Consider the following 10,588-nt stretch of genomic DNA (forward strand, 5'->3'; position numbering starts at 1 on the left):
CCAAGAAAATAATTGTGGAAAACATTTTTTTAGAAAGTGCCATTATAGTTTCCATCACTTAAGCTATATATAATCACGAAAACTAATTTAGTAAATTCAGTGGAAAAAAAACACTATCATTGTTCAATAATTCAACATTTTCTAAGCATCTCTACCAGACATTGTGCTAGGTACTGGGAATACAAACCGAAACTCAATGTTCCCTGTGCTAAAGAAGCATTCGTTGAGGAGAGCGGAGTTGCTAAGCATAGCTAAGTAAATATAAACAGGTGGACTATGGGAAGATCAGGATAACCTTCATTGAGAAGGTGATCTTTGACCTGAAGCTTGTTAAGGAAACTGGATATATGAAGAGAGTGCATTCTAGGCAGAGACAGGAGATGGAAAAAGGGTAATAGCAAATATACCAATTTGAATAGAACATAGAATGAAGAATATTATGCATTAGTTTTGTAAAGGTAGGTTGGAGCTATATTGTTATGAACTTTAAATGCCAGATAAGTCTGTATTTTATCCTAGAAGTAGAGGGAGTGGGCCGCTAGGTGGCACAGTGGATAAAGCACTGGCCCTGGATTCAGGAATACCTGAGTTCAAATCCAGCCTCAGATACTTGACACTTACTAGCTGTGTGACCCTGGGCAAGTCACTTAACCCCCATTGCCCAGCAAAAAACCCCACAAAAACAAAACAAAACAAAGAAGTAGAGGGAGCTATCAGTTTCTTGAGGAGGGGAGTAGGTCCACACTTTGGAAATACAATTTAGCAGCTGGGAGATTAAATTGCTTAACTGGAAGTTAAAATAGCTGGAGGGGAAAGAGTAGTTAGGAGGCTACTACTTGTACTGGCCTGAACTAGAATGGTGGTGGCCATGTGAATGGATAGAAGAGGACAGATGTGGAGGTAGAATTTGACAAGATTGACTGAATATGGAGGGGAAGGGGCTGGAAGAATGAAGGAAAAGGGTTGTAGGTGATTCCAAGGTTGTAAACTTGGGACCAAAGGTGCCGATAATAAAAAAAAAAGTAAGATAGTTTTTTTTTCATTTTTATTTTCTGTTCTAAACTTTCCCTACTTCCAATTCCCTCCCCCACTAATTTGAGAAGGTAAGAAATGTGATGCCCATCACATTTGAAGTCATGCAAAATATTTCCACATGAGCCATGTCATGAAAAAATATATATACTTCAGTCTGCACTCAGAGTTCATCTGTTCTCCCTTTGTAGGTGAGATAAAAAATAGCATTTTTCATCATGAAGTCCTTTAAAATTATCATGGATCATTGTGTTGATCAGAGTAGCTAAGTCTTTCATAGTTGATCATTGTTAAATTTTGCAGTTACTGTATACAGTGTTCTGATTCTCAGTTCATTCTGCATCAGTTCATATAGGTCTTCCAGGTTTTTCTGAAACCATCCCCTTCATAATTTCTTGTATCACAATAGTTTTCCATTTATAGCATAATTTATTCAGCCATTGCTGAATTGATGGGCATCTCTTCAGTTTCCAATTCTTTCCCACCACAAAAAGAGCTGCTATAAATATTTTTGTACATATGGATCCTTATCTTGGGGGACCTAGAATTGGTATTGCTGGGTCAAAGGGTATGCATAGTTTTAGAGCCCTTTGGGCTTTTTTACAAATTGCTCTCCAGAATGGTTGGACCACTTCAACCAGTTCAATTCTACCAATGGTGCTTAAAGTTTCCCTATTTTTCCATATCTCCAGCATTTTTCATTTTCCTTCTCTATCATGTTAGCCAATCTGGTGAGTGTGAGGTAGTACCTCAGAGTTGTTTTAATTTGTATTTCTCTATTAGTAATTTAGAGCATTTTAAAATATGACTTTGGATAGCTTTGATTTTTTTTTTCCGTCAAGCTTCCTGTTCCTGTCCTTGACCACTTATCAATTGAAAAATGACTCATAAATTTGGCTTAAGTTCCCACATATTCGATAAATGAGACTTTTATCAGGAAAACTTGCTGTAAAAGAAATTTCATCCAGTTTCCTGCTTTTCTCCTAAGGCTACATTGGTATTATTTGTGCAAAATTTTTTTGATGTAATCAAAATTATCCATTTTACCTCCCATGAACCTCTCTATCTTTTGTTTGGTCATGAATTCTTCCATTATCTATACATGTGAATAATATTTTTTCCCATGAACCTCTAATTTGCTTATGACATCACCCTTTATATCTATCTAGTTCATGGACCCATTTTGAGCTTATCTTGGTATACAGTGTAAGATGTTAGTCTATGTCTAGTTTCTGCCAGACTACTTTCCAGTTTTTCCAGCAGTTTTTGTCAAATAAATTCTCAATAGCTAGGATCTCTGAGTTTATCAAACATTAGATTATTGTGCTCATTTGCTTCTTTGTACTGTATACCAAATGTATTTAATTGGTCAACCACTTTATTTCTTATCTAGTTCCAAAATGTTTGTAGTATAATTTGAGGAATGTTATTTTTTCTAGCTCTATAAAATAATTTTTTGGTAGTTTCATTAGTATGGCATTAAATAAGTAAATAAATTTAGGTAGTACTGTCATTTTTATTATTATTGACTTGGCCTACCCATTAGCAACTAATATTTCTCCAGTTATTTCTCTATCTTTATTTGTGAGAAGAATATGTCATAATTGTGGTCATTTGGTTCTTGTGTGTGTGTTGAGAAAAAGACCCCAAGTGTTTTATATACTGTGCAGTTATTTTAAATGCAATTTCTCCATTTCTTCTTGCTGGGTTTTATTGAATGCTGATAATTTATGTGGGCTTACTTTATATTTGAAACTGCTAAGTCATTCATTGTTTCTATCTGTTTTTTAGTTGTTTCTCTGGGGTTCTTTAAGGAAACCATCATATCATCTGCAAAAACATAATAGTTTTGTTCTGTCACTGTTTATGGTTATTCCTTCAGTTTCTTGTTTTATTGCTATAGCTAGCATTTCTGGTTCAGAATTAAATAATAATTATTTTAGAGACATAGTTGCTTCTCTCTTGGAAAGGATAGAAAGGCTTCTAGTTTACCTCCATTTTTTTTTTAAATTTTGGCAGGGCAGTGAGGGTTAAGTGACTTGCCCAGGGTCACACAGCTAGTGTCAAGTATGTGAGGCTGGATTTTAACTCAGGTCCTCCTGAATCCAGGGCCAGTGCTAACCCTAACCCTAACCCTAACCCTTACCCCCATTATTGGTAATGTTTGCTTTTGGTTTTAGATGGATACTGCTTGACATTTTAGGAAACTTTCCATTTATTTCTATGCTCTCTGGTGTTTTCGATAAGAATAGGTGATTTAATTTATTTTGTTGAAAACCTTTTTTGCATCTATTGATATCATATAATTTTTGTTCTTTTGGTTTATATGACAAATTATTGCTTATAGTTTTTAAAATATTAAACCAACCCCGCATTGCTGGTATAAAAATCCAATGTGGTCATAGTGTATGATCTTGGTGATATATTGTTAATTTTTTGCTAGCATTTTATTTTTAAATTTTTACATGAATATTTATTAAAGGAAAATGTTTTCTAGTTTTCTTTCTCCATTTTGGCTCTCCCTTGTTTGAATATCAAAACCATATTTGTGGGGCAGCTAGGTGGCGCAGTGGATAGAGCACCGGCCCTGGATTCAGGAGGACCTGAGTTCAAATCTGGTCTCAGACACTTTACACACTTACTAGCTGTGTGACCCTGGGCAAGTCACTTAACCCCAATTGCCTCAACAAAACAAAACAACAACAAAAAAACGAACAAACCATATTTGTGTTACAGAAAGAATTTGGAAGGACTCCTTTACCTATTTTTTAAACAGTCACATAGTATTGGAATTAATTATTCTTTAAATGTTTGGTAGAATTTAGTTGTAAATCAGTATGGTCTTGGGTTTTGTTTTGTTTTTAGGGAACTCATTTGTGGTTGTTCAATTTCTTTTTCTAAGATAGGGTTATTTAAATATTCTATTTCCTTTTCTGTTAATCTGGTCAATTTTTTATCGTGAATCCATTTTGTTTAGGTTGGTGGTTTTATTGGTATAAAGTTAGGCAAAATAGCTCCTGATAATTACTTTAATTTTATCTTCATTGGTTATGGATTCACCTTTTTCTTTTTTGATACTGGTAATTTGGTTTTATTTGAACTCAGGTCCTCCTGACTCCAGGGCCGGTGTTCTATCCACTGCACCACCTAGCCGCCCCCAATTTTTTTTAAGGAGGTGATTAGAAATGTTGGTTTACAGTATGAGGATGGGTTGGGAATATACCTGGTAGTCATATCTATAGAAAGATAAAAATTGAAGCCATGGAGTAGATGAGATTACTGGAAGATAAAAAGGAGTAGGTCAAGGATACTCAGAACTTCAGGGAGCACCTACTTCTAAGGGCCAGATTAAGATCCAAGGAAGAATCTGAGAAGTAGTCACATATGTAGAGCTGGGAGAAAGGAGTTGTCAGGGGAAGAGAGAATATCAAGAAGGAACTGACCAACAGTATCAAGTGGAAAAAATCAGTAGACTAGAGAGAAATCATGCGGGACCTGGGGACAGAGCAATTTCATCAGAGCAGTGGTTCTCTGACCTTTTGACGTCAAGACCCCTTTACACCTGTAAGAATTAAGGACCTACTCGGAAAAGGTTTCATTTACTTGGCTTTCATTTATTGATATGTTAGAATTAAAACCAATAAACTTTTTAACAATTCGCTTAAGGGGGCAGCTAGGTGGCGCAGTGGATAAAGCACTGGCCCTGGATTCAGGAGGACCTGAGTTCAAATCCGACCTCAGATACTTGACACTTACTAGCTGTGTGACCCTGGGCAAGTCACTTAACCCCCATTGCCCTGCCAAAAAAAAAATTCACTTAAAATATTTTCTTATAAAAATTATTCCCAAAACAAAAAATGGTGATAAGAGATGATAAGACAGATGGATTCCCTATCTGCTTCTGCTTTCTGTCTATTGAGATACTATTCTGATTGAAGCACATGTAGAAACTCCAAGTTTACACAAATAAATAGTTGAAAAGGGAGGAAGGAGCATTTTAATAGGAAAAAGAATCTTTCAGGATTGTTCCAAAAATAGACTTTTTTCCTTCAGATCACTTTTGGAGGACCCTGTGTTGTCATGATGGGGAGAGCAGCCAGCATGCAGGAGGGCTGAGGAGTCAGGAAGTGGGGACCATAAATGTTGACTAGAAGTTTGGTACTGAATGGGAGTAGAGGAGAGAAAGGAGCTTAAGGCTGCAGACAGGTGAAGGCAGGGGGCTTTTTTAAATAGATTTTTTGTTGTTAAGTCATTTTAGTTGTGCCTGACTCTGTGACCTCATGTAAGGTTTTCTTGGCAAAGACACTGAAGTGGATTGCCATTTCCTTCTCCAGTTCATTTTTTTGTTTGTTTGTTTGTTTTTTAAGTGAGGCAATGGGGGTTAAGTGACTTGCCCAGGGTCACATAGCTAGTAAGTGTTAAGTGTCTGAGGCCAGATTTGAACTCAGGTACTCCTGAATCCAGGGCTGGTGCTTTATCCACTGTACCACCTAGCCGCCCCTTCTCCAGTTCATTTTACAAGTAAGGAAATTGAGGCAAACAGGATGAAGTGACTTGTCCAGGGTCACACAGCTAGTAAGTGTCTGAGACTGGATTTAAACTCAGGACTGCTGGACTCCAGGCCCAGCGTTCTCTGCACTGCCCACCAAGCTGCCCTTTTAATAGAGGAGACCTGATTATATCAAAGCATGATAAGAGAGGAAAATGGATGATTAATGGGACAAGGTGATAGAAGATGGGCCGGAAGTGAATCAGGAGCAGGAATGAAGCAGTGAACTTGAGCAAAGTCAGGCACTTTTTTTCCTTTAAGATAGAAGGGAGGGGGCAGCTAGATGGCGCTGTGGATAGATCACTGGCCCTGGAGTCAGGAGGACCTGAGTTCAAATCCAGACTCAGACACTTGACATTCACTAGCTGTGTGATCCTGGGCAAGTCACTTAACCCCAGTTGCCTCACTAAAAAAACAAAAACAAGGGGGCAGCTAGGTGGCGCAGTGGATAAAGCACTGGCCTTGGATTCAGGAGGACCTGAGTTCAAATCTGGCCTCAGACACTTGACACTTAACTAGCTGTGTGACCCTGGGCAAGTCACTTAACCCTCATTGCCCTCAAAAAAAACAAACAAAAAAACAAACAAAAAAACAAAAAGATAGAAGGGAAACAATGAGAGAGGGTGAAAGGTTTTAAGATGTGAGGGAAGAGAAATGAGGAAACATACATGGGATGGCTTCAGTCTTAGTAACTGAGAAGACCAGAAACAAGTGGCAGGAAGAGAGGGTTTAGAACAGCTTTTGTAGGGAATGTTATAAGGAATCAAAAATTGAACAAAAGGATTGCTCTGAAGCACTGAGGGCCTAATGAAGTTTAAATGACAAATTTGTAGCTGAACTAATAAGCATGATTTTATGGTTTCCTATAGCAATAATGCTACTTCTTTGGAAGTAAGAGCAAAGTAATCAGATAGCACTTCTGAGAATCCCTTAAGGATTAGTGAAGCAGGAATGGGGGCAAATTAGGGGGCCCGAAGTAAGTAGACCTGAGTTCATATCCAGTCTCCAGACACTTACTAGCTGTGTGACCCTGGACAAGTCACTGAATCCTGTTTGCCTCAATTTTCTCATCTGTAAAATGAACTGAAGAAGGAAATGACAAACCACTCAAGTATCTCTGCCAAGAAAACTTCAAATGGGGTCATGAAGAATAGGGCATGACTGAAGTGACTGAGCAACACAAAAACACCTCAAAGATCAGAGGTATGGAGAGAGTATAAAGAGGAACGTGGGTCCAGGAAGAATTTTACAATATACACAAGGGGATCAAAACATATAAATCAGGGGGCAGCTAGGTGGTGCAGTGGATAAAGCACCAGCCCTAGATTCAGGAGGACCTGAGTTCAAATTCGGCCTCAGACACTTGACACTAGCTGTGTGACTGGACAAGTCACTTAACCCTCATTGCCCTGCAAAAAAAGTAAATAAGTAATGGGGGCAAACTAGAAGCCTTTCTATCCTTTCCACGAGTGAAGCAAATATGTCCTATATAAACAATTATTATTTAATAATGTACCAGAAACGCAAAACAACAACAAAAATCATATATGGTGGATAAGTGGAATTTTTCACATTTCACCCGAGCTGTTTTGTCATAGACAGATTTGGTAGTTGGAGGGGTGTGGAAATTTATTTTGATTTGGGGACCCTACCTTTGGGCTGAGATTGGAAAGCCTTAGGCCCTCAGGGTCTCTTCTGTGTTGGAGGGGCTGGTGCCCCTCCCCCTCTGCTTCAGCTGAACCAGAAAGCCTAGTGGGCTGTGTAAGATGCTGGGTCAGACAGCTGGGGGGAAGAAGCCCTCAGTTTCCTCTGACCAGAGCGGAGGTATCTGAGAGATGCTGGGCTCTGGCGTGGCCTGAGCTGGGGCCCTGGCTGGCGGATTAGCTTGGTCTGTGGGGCCCAGGAAGCCCCGAGATTTGAGTGGAGAGAAGAAAAGGTATATATAGACCTGGGGGTTAGACGAGGGGGGGTGGACAAGGACGGAGGGGTTCAGACGGAGGAGATGAGTCGGAGAAGAGGTCAAGCAGTGGCTGACGAGATTCAAAAGGTTGGAGCGCAGGAGAATAGAGACGGGGCTACAAGGACGCAGGAGAAGATGAGAAGGATTAGGAGGAGGGAAAAGAGAGGCTGAAGGGCAGACTGATGGAGCAGACAGACAGAAGGTCAGTGAGAGAGAAACACAGGGGTTCAGCAGTGGCAGTAAGGAGAAGAACGTTAGAAGCAGGGGGATTTACAAAGTGAAAGTGGCTCGGAGTTAGAATAAAGGACCTGAGTGCCCTAAGGCAAGCGGCCTAAGGTCCTTATTGTATTAAAGAAGGTCCAGGCACAGCAAGTGGGAAAGAGACAGTGTGCCAGACTCACATTCCCACCCCTCCCCAGCCTCTTGTTAGACATTTAGGAGGGGTGGGAATGTGAGTCTGGCACACTTTAAAGTTTAATCTCCATTGTTAACTTTCTTAAGTCTAGACAAACCACAAAATAACACATCATTTCTGATCTACACTGTAATCCCAGTAAACCAGCATCAGAATCATCAGAATCATTACTCCCTAATAGGATATAAGTATCTTAATGGCAGAGATTAATAAAATTTAAAGTAAAATAAAATTGAACTAATAAACAAAACGAGAAGGTAGTTTTAGGGGAAAACAAACAATAAAATGTATAAACCATTGATTAATTCAATTAAAAAATAAAAGCAAATTACCAGTATCAAAAAAGAAAAAGGTGAATTCATAACCAATGAAGATAAAATTAAAGTAATTATCAGGAGCTATTTTGCCTAACTTTATCCAATAAAACCACCAACCTAAACAAAATGGATTCACGATAAAAAGTTGACCAGATTAACAGAAGAGGAAATAGAATATTTAAATAACCCTATCTTAGAAAAAGAAATTGAACAACCACAAATGAGTTCCCTAAAAATGAAACAAAACCCAAGACCATATCGATTTACAACTAAATTCTACCAAACATTTAAAGAATAATTAATTTCAATACTATGTAAACTGTTTAAAAAATAGGTAAAGGAGTCCTTCCAAATTCTTTCTGTAACACAAATATGGTTCTGATATCCAAATGAGGGAGAGCCAAAATGGAGAAAGAAAACTAGAAAACAATTTCCTCTAATAAATATCCCCATTTCCCTCAACTCTGGGAGATTACCCTCCCAGAATTTACTAGGGTGTGAAATTTGAGGCCCTTTGTTATTCTTGTTGCCTTTCTCTGGATGTTCTCTAACTTGTCCCTTTTCTTCCTAAAATGTCATGCTACCCCACTCCACCGAGGCTGAGTTCACAACCCCAAAAGTGGTCTGAGCTGGACTTGGGGCAGCCCGGTGAGGCAGTAGCCTCAAGTCAGGAACACCTGAGCTCAGATCCAGCGTCGGGCATTTACTGGCTCTGTGACTCTGGACAAGTCACTTAAACCTCAGTTTTCTCACCTGTAAAATGGGGATAATAATAGCACCGACCTCTCAGGGCTGTTGTGAGCATCCAGTAAAAAGCACCTGACACATAGTAAATACTATATAAAATGTTACCTACTAGTTACTTTTGCTAGTAAGATGTCCTTAGCCCTGGATACTGTGCCTCTTCATAACACTGCTCAACACCGCATAACACCAGCTTTCTAGGATGCCATTTTTCAGATGAGAAGAGTCTAGCCATTGCCTCCCAGTTTGTCAAGTAGAAATCAAGTATGTAATATATACCTATACATGAAGTATCGGGGGGCCAGGTGGATAGAATGCTTAGCCTGGAGTCAGAAATGCTCATCTTCATGTGTTCAGATCTGTCCTCAGACACTAGTTGGGTGACCCTGGACAAGTCACTTAACCCCGTTTGCCTCATTTCCTCATCTGTAAAATGAGATGGAGAATGAAACGGCAAACCACTCCAATAGCTTTGTCAAGAAAACCCCAAATTGGGGTCACAAAGAGTCAGACATGACTGAAAATAACTGAATGACAAGAGGAAGCATAAACCAAGTATCTTTTTTTTAGTGAGGCAATTGGGGTTAAGTGACTTGCCCAGGGTCACACAGCTAGTAAGTGTGTGTTAAGTGTCTGAGGCCAGATTTGAACTCAGGTACTCCTGACTCCAGGGCCGGTGCTCTATCCACTGCGCCACCTAGCTGCCCCTCATTTTTTATTATTAACATTACAAGAATTTTCATTATGTTTACTAGTTACTGTTTAAATAAACTGGCACAGGATACAACAAATAGTTAAACTGCGTTTTATTCATTCAAGAATGTGACACACACTACCAGGTGCTGGATGGGAGTCTCACAATTCCACAGACAACATATAGTCTTCCCTCTTGAGAAGACCCATAGAGAGTAACAAGAGATGCGGTTTTTTACAAAGCAGCTTTAGTTGAGGCAGGTAAACCCCAATAAATAAGGTATTTATTAAAACAAATAGAGGAAATTTAAATTGCTACAAAGGAAAGAATGTGACCTTGTTGATACAGCCATTTATATTAGACAAAAGAAAACAACTTTAGCAGTCAGTGGGTGAGTCAACAAGCTTTTGTTAAGAGCCTGCTTAATCAGATAGGATAAAGACTAGGGGGCAACATCCTTAAGTTATTAAAGTTCTCTTTTACAGCTTTGTAGAGTTTTCTTTTGTAGTTGTAAAAACCATTAGGGAAAGGGATGTATTGGAAGAGAGACATTTTCCTATGATGGCATGGTAAAAAAAAACCCAACAACAACAAAAAGAGTTATGTCAACTCTCGAAAAAAATCACTTTTAGCTCTTAAAAAATCATCTTTCGTCATTAGATTCAGTTCAACATCCTAAGCCTGTTGAGATATTTTTGAATGCTGACTGTCATCTGTGTTAGGTACCCAGCCCAGCTCGGTGTGATCTACAAATTTGATAAGCATGCTCTCTGTACTTTTATTCACATCTTTGAAAAAAAAAAATGTTAAATAGCACAGGACCACACATATACAGCCATCCCCCTCATCCATCCCCTTCGAAGTCAATATCAAACCT

This window comes from Dromiciops gliroides, chromosome 5 (assembly GCF_019393635.1).
Source record: "Dromiciops gliroides isolate mDroGli1 chromosome 5, mDroGli1.pri, whole genome shotgun sequence".
In the NCBI taxonomy this organism is placed as follows: Eukaryota; Metazoa; Chordata; class Mammalia; order Microbiotheria; family Microbiotheriidae; genus Dromiciops; species Dromiciops gliroides.